The sequence below is a fragment of the Notothenia coriiceps genome, unplaced genomic scaffold, assembly GCF_000735185.1.
Source record: "Notothenia coriiceps isolate Sejong01 unplaced genomic scaffold, NC01 NC01_scaffold00037250, whole genome shotgun sequence".
NCBI lineage: Eukaryota > Metazoa > Chordata > Actinopteri > Perciformes > Nototheniidae > Notothenia > Notothenia coriiceps.
The window spans coordinates 11,432,044-11,438,269 of record NW_011369951.1 but is presented as its reverse complement, the minus strand read 5'-3'; the positions used below and the strand labels follow the sequence as shown (position 1 = coordinate 11,438,269).

The window sequence follows — 6,226 nt, the reverse complement described above, 5'->3', positions numbered from 1 at the left end:
AAACCTCGAGGTAAAGGCATTTTCTGGAACAATTCCACAAGATAATCAGGTCTAGACGGTCCGTAAATGGCGAAGGAGAATCGTGTGCGATTGTTTTTTTTTTTTCCATTTCTAGGGCCGGTAGAATTGTTGGCTCCGTGGAGTAACTCCAGTCTCCAGTTCGTCTTGCCTGTCGGGGGGGGGGGACCTCCTCACGAGTGAAATTCAGTGGGGTGGTAGTGAGAGACTCGGCGCTCTCTTACGACGAACCACCAGCAATGACTCATTAGACCTTTGCCTTCTCTAAGACGACTACCTCTTTGAGGTGTAACCTCCTTATGACCTAACTAGCTACTGTAAGTGAGTAGAAGTGTATTGATAAAATTTTACACTGTTTAACACAGTTTGATCATATAAAATCAGGTGACGAGAAAATAATAAGTTTGTCAGAAATGAAGACGTACTTCTGTTCTGCAACTAAACTTGTTTGTCTTTGCTGACTATGTACCGATAATTGCTAAATTGAATTAAATTGGTAAGTATAAAAAAATGGTCTTTTACAACTAAAACAACGACTCATAGACAGTTTTCATTATATATTTACTTTGATATAAAAATATTTATGTCTTGAGAATAGCACTTGCATGTAAAATATAAACAGCCCGCTCCGGAAGGTCTCTCGTAGGTGATATAATAAAAAATTGTAATTTTAACGAAAAAAACAAAAAAAAAAACAAAAAAACAAAAAAAAAAAAAAAAAAAAAAAAAAAATAAATAAAAAAACAACCACCCACAACCACCATTGGTAAAACTACATACAAGTTATTTAATCATTCTTTTTACGTAAGTAAAAGTTTACCGGTTAGTCCGGTGGGCGGTGAGAGATATAAAAAGGACCCGCTCAGAAAAATTAAAGAAACAGAAAAACTTAGCTCACATGTAGACTAATCCTCCAGCTCATTCCTTTCACCTTTATGTTGAAAATCTGGATAAAAACCTACGTTAGGTGCACTGTAGCTAAATTCGTCTATAGCACGGATTATAATTCATACAATTTTGTAACTTGATAACAAGTCAAGGCACGACGAGTGGTCCGCAACCTCAAACTACAATTATACGAGAAAATACGTCATTGAAGAAAGTTTTCAATCCTCGATTGAAATTCGTTGTTTTATACACACCACGTCGACCCCAACGACGCGCAAACCACAAGCCCAACATGTCCAGTTTGGGGTGACGGTCAGTCGTACGCAACCGACAGGACTCTGTGAAGTAGGGGTTTAACGAGGCACCTAAGCGGGTTTCATAACTCAATACACTTCGAAACCATTTTCGCAGATTTTGTTCACGTGTGTAGTACATTACGAGATGCACAAACACAAATTAGTTAATGCGACTGCCGTGTAAATTAGAGGTGCGGACGAAATTGTACGAGACAACTGAAGGGAGAGATAAGTGTACGATTACGAACAAAATGACGGCCAACTCTATTTGTACACTACGGAGGACGATAGAGACCGTGGTAGTACTCGCCGACAAACACTTCGTCGTGAAACCTAATAGGACACCGCACCGACAACAAAAATACCACTTGCACAGTGAGTGAAATTTACTTGGCAACACTCTTTTCGAAAAATAAAAACACACCACGACACAAACAAAAACACTCCCACATGATAGAGCGAGCGCGAGAGCGCGAGGGAGAGAACCCTAATGTACGCCACTCACGAGGTCACCGGCAACATGAGAAAGTGTAACCGCGGCACGTAAAAACGGCCGTAAGAACCGCGGCCGACTACATGTTTTATCTGAACGACGAACATAGTCTCTCACCTCGTAGGAGAACTTACAGACTTTGGGTGTAGCCCAGTCACCCTCCTTTGCCCTTATCTACTCTATCTTTGGATTTTGTAAATATCCCTGTCAAAGTGGGGCGTCGGTAATCTGCAATTTGTGTTACTTGAAGAACTTACTTGTAGGTAATTGTAGTAGACAAAAGTAACACAAAGGACAACGGATTAAATAAAAGATAGACAGTACTAGATGTGACATCGATACATGAAAAAGAATACTGTGATTTTCGGAACTTAAGAACTTAGTTACTTTTTCCCTTCATTTCATTACTTCGAACCTTCATCCTACCCCATCTTCACTTCCTTTACGTTTCTGGCCTCCTAGCGAGGAGAGAGAGCATGGTGATTTATGCTCTCCAACACATTTCCTATACAGTCCCGTTAAATCTATACTAACTTATTCACGAGAGCGGATAGGTCTCATATAGATTTACCATATATACACAGGTATCGGAAGTGTCCTCAATAGAGCAAAATCCATAAAATACGATTTAACTAAAGACGTAACGTTAAAGGATTAAACCTCCGTTGTGTGATACAGGATACAATTGTAACCTATCTTTACTGGTACTTCACGGGCGCACATATTAAGGGGAATAATTTACTTAAACGCTAAGGGGGGTAGAAAAAAATAAAAAAATACTACAATAATAAAATCACAAACAACTATATAGTAGTAAATAACAAACTACACAACAGAAACTACTCGGACGTCGTCAAGTCACTGTTAAGTTTTCCTTCGAAAACGTAGTGTTTCTGATGTCCGTCTGTAACACCACTTCATACTCGTTGTCTATCTTTCTTACCGGGTCCGGCTGTTAGATCTATTCGGCTAGAGTCTTTTGTCAACGTAGACGGGTCTTTCTTTCCTTTAGGTGATAGGAAAGTCCTACAAAAGACAATGTTGCGCATGGTAGTTTCTCCGTGACCAAAAAGGGTAGCGACAAACTAGAATAGTTTATTAGTATGTCCCCGGGTGTTGTTAAGTCACCCTTCAGTTTTTGACTACCACGGCCAATAGTTATTGTTTCTCCGGTTTTCCGACGTGGTCCACGTCTCTCTCTTTTCTCTTCCTCTCGTTAAACAATTAATATGTTCGGAGACCCCTGTCTATCCTAATGAAATTAATCAAGGTCGTTCGAAACTCCTTACGCTTTTATCACTCAGAGATCAAATACCCAGGCTACCTACCGTATGTCGTCTATTGATATTCTAAGAATAGAAAGGATGCCAAATACTGCCGCAGACAAAAGTCGGGTATCAACACCAATGAACACACACAAACACTTACACACACACACCGATACACACACACACACACGACGACACACCACACACACACACACACACTTACACACACTACACTACAGCGACACGTACCACCGAACGACCACACACACACACACACACACGACACACACGACGACACACACCACACACACTACACCACACACACACACACACCACCCACACACACACACTCTCTCTCTCCTCCCTCTCCCCCGCGTTGCTTCGTTGTAACTATAGACACATACGAATGTATCCGGGGGTACTTCGACCTAAAGTGTGAAGGGGTTTCTTTGACCTAACGTAGAGACTAATAATTTCGGTTATTATGAGCTAAAATCTTTAATACCTGTTATTAGGTTCATGTTTTTCGCAATACATACACATCTAGTTAAACGTTGACACGTTTGTTATAACCATTACTATTCCACGAAAAAGTTTAACCGGACGATATAATACGGTGTATATGAAGAACCGAACGCTGGTACCTGGTTTTGTACAGTTTGTGTTCCGACGGGAAACGAAAGTTACCGAAACGTCAAAACGGGTAGCCGCGTTGTACGTCCCGTAGGTTGTGAAAATAGCGAGTAGTATTTAAAACAAAAACGTTGTTTAACCTCAGATACGCTTTGACAATGACCAAAAGTGTAATAAAATGAAGAATAGTACATTTGTAAAGACGCTTGTGATATAAATTGTAATAGAAATGACTTTGCATGTATAAACTGTATCATTTTGTTTGTGTTAGTAATTAAGGTACTAATTACATACTCTTGAACAGAAGATGAGTGTGGTATAAGAGAAAACTATTAGGATTGTACGAAATTCGTCCAGTATTAACTTGTTCATGAAAGTTTTCATAATAATTAGGCCTAATGACGAAATTTTATTGCAGTTGAGTAAATGTCAATGAATGTTTACAATTACAGTAAGTAACGTACATTAACATACTCTGACATTAGGTCAATCTGTGTTTATACGATGTAATCGTCCGTGGAGATAAGAGAAACACGTGTTTTACGTACGTATGTAAGTAGGTGTTCTCCCGTGTACAAGAGCCTCTTTATGGTACAAGTTCAAGGCAGACTGTGGTACTCTGTGGTGATTGTATTAAAAATGTCCCTGTACATAGATAGAGAATTTTTTAGAACTTTCTGTGTTTGAAGTTGATGATATATGCTAAGAGTGACAACGCGATAGTTTCACCACAAGAAGCTCGCGAAGCCACTACTTGTAATGTCGTGCAAGGTATAACTAAAATATAATAGCTCCTATTATACTTCTCTAATCTCCTGTTCATCGACACTCTTTAACGGGTACCGAGGAAATTAACGAAAAGACTAGAACATCGGGTCTGTTTAGGACCGAATGACAAATGTGTTGTTCCATAGCCTCGTAATTAAGTGAAGCGCGTGCGCTAAATTAGAAGTGGATAAAACGGTAGAGTTCAGAGAGAGCGCGGATGGGTTGTTAATGTACAGTTTGTACCCGGTACAAGCGTCTCGTCAACGGCTCCCCATTATGGAAGAGAAGATTTTTAATTCGAGAGTTACTAACACGAAATAAGTGTCGAAGCTCTTCACGTGAACAGCGACAGTTACCTGGATGTCAATTACGGGTATCTATCTCTTGTTACAACTCTGGTCGAAACACCACTTGGAACCACTCTACCTACGACGTCCCCAACAGTTGTGAAACATGTCAGTAAGTTTCACTCCAATAATTATTAAACATAAGAAACCTTGTGATACTTTATACTAGACGTCTGGACCTTTACCCGGACTTCCTTTGAACCTCAGGCCGACCGGTTTTATCGAAACTTACGTTACTACAAATACAGGTATTTCCAAACAAACTTTTTTCGTGACTGTAAAAAAATGGATTTATACCTTTAGACCTCTTCAACTTCGACGGTGAGGGTCTGGTAGCGGTCGTAAAACCTACCATTTACAGTCCAGCTAGTTCTAATAATTTGTAAAGTACGGTCAGCTATGGATATCAACAAGAACTTATAAAGTCGGTGACTTTTCTACTGTTACTAATCAATTGACAAGTAAATTGGATTCGAACTCCGAGACGATCGACTGTCAAATTCCGTACCTGTGCTGTTTCATACATCACATCTCTCCTCTTGTAAAAAAAGTAAGTCGCGACTTCCCACTACCTAAGCTCGAGAGACCTCGTCTCAACTACACTTCAAGAACGACATTTTACAACCAAAGTCGGGTGTCAGGCTTTATCTCTTACTGAGCCGTGTAGAAGGGAGTAGTTGTATCAACTGGAGACTCTGGTCAGGACGTACTAACTACTCTTAAGTAAGAGGATAATGAGACAGAAGACAGAGCACTCATGATGTCGGAGAAAAATTACGAACCAACCGTGAATAATTACCATAGGACACCAAGCCCTTTTGGGGTGCTGAGGTAAAGAAGCATCATGTAAGACGGTAATTATTCGGTATAAGATGTACAAGACACTGGTGAGAATGAAGAATGAAGTAAATGAGAAAAACCTGTCCTCGATCGTTTCGGTTTACTAAAATCTCTTTACTGGTTATTCTCACATGCAATTTCGACGTCTTTCAGTGTCCCTTTTACCTTTGACCGTGTCTTCATGTAGTTGCAAATCATGAGTTGTTTCCCGACAACATTATAAGAATCCCAGTTCCACCCAGTATGGACTCATGGACGATCTCCTTGAATTTAGGATGTTATGAGGTATCACGTCCGTTATCAGGTTAAGGTTGATATGATCAACAAACTGTATTTTTTCCATACCGCATATACCACCAGTCTAAGACACACTTTCATACCATTTGTTTACAAGCTGCTGAGGGGGGGGCGAGTGGATATGGGGGGGGGGATAGCTTTGCCCCCTGGAGGAAGTGTTTCTGCTGCACTGCTTTTAGGAGAGAAACTGTCTGCATTACCAGCCTCCTCTCGGTTTCACTGAACCCCGAAACTGGGGCACTTGGGAGTATCACACGCTTGAAAATGACTCTCTCGCTCTGTATTATTTAGGCATGGATTTCATCCTCCTTCTCTCATCTCCTTCCTTCACTCTCCTCTCCCTCTATTATCCTCCCCCCCGTCACTTTTATCTCCCTC

General features: G+C 40.5%; 1 long non-coding RNA gene across 1 annotated transcript in view; it reads right to left on the bottom strand.

Annotated features, from left to right (window-relative positions):
• The window catches only part of LOC104966944 (uncharacterized), a 23,283-nt gene that overhangs the window by 11,368 nt on the left and 5,689 nt on the right, over nt 1-6,226 (bottom strand). The window contains exon 3 of the long non-coding RNA XR_800702.1: nt 2,937-2,942. This is a non-coding gene — a long non-coding RNA (uncharacterized lncRNA). The remainder of the gene's footprint in view (nt 1-2,936; nt 2,943-6,226) is intronic.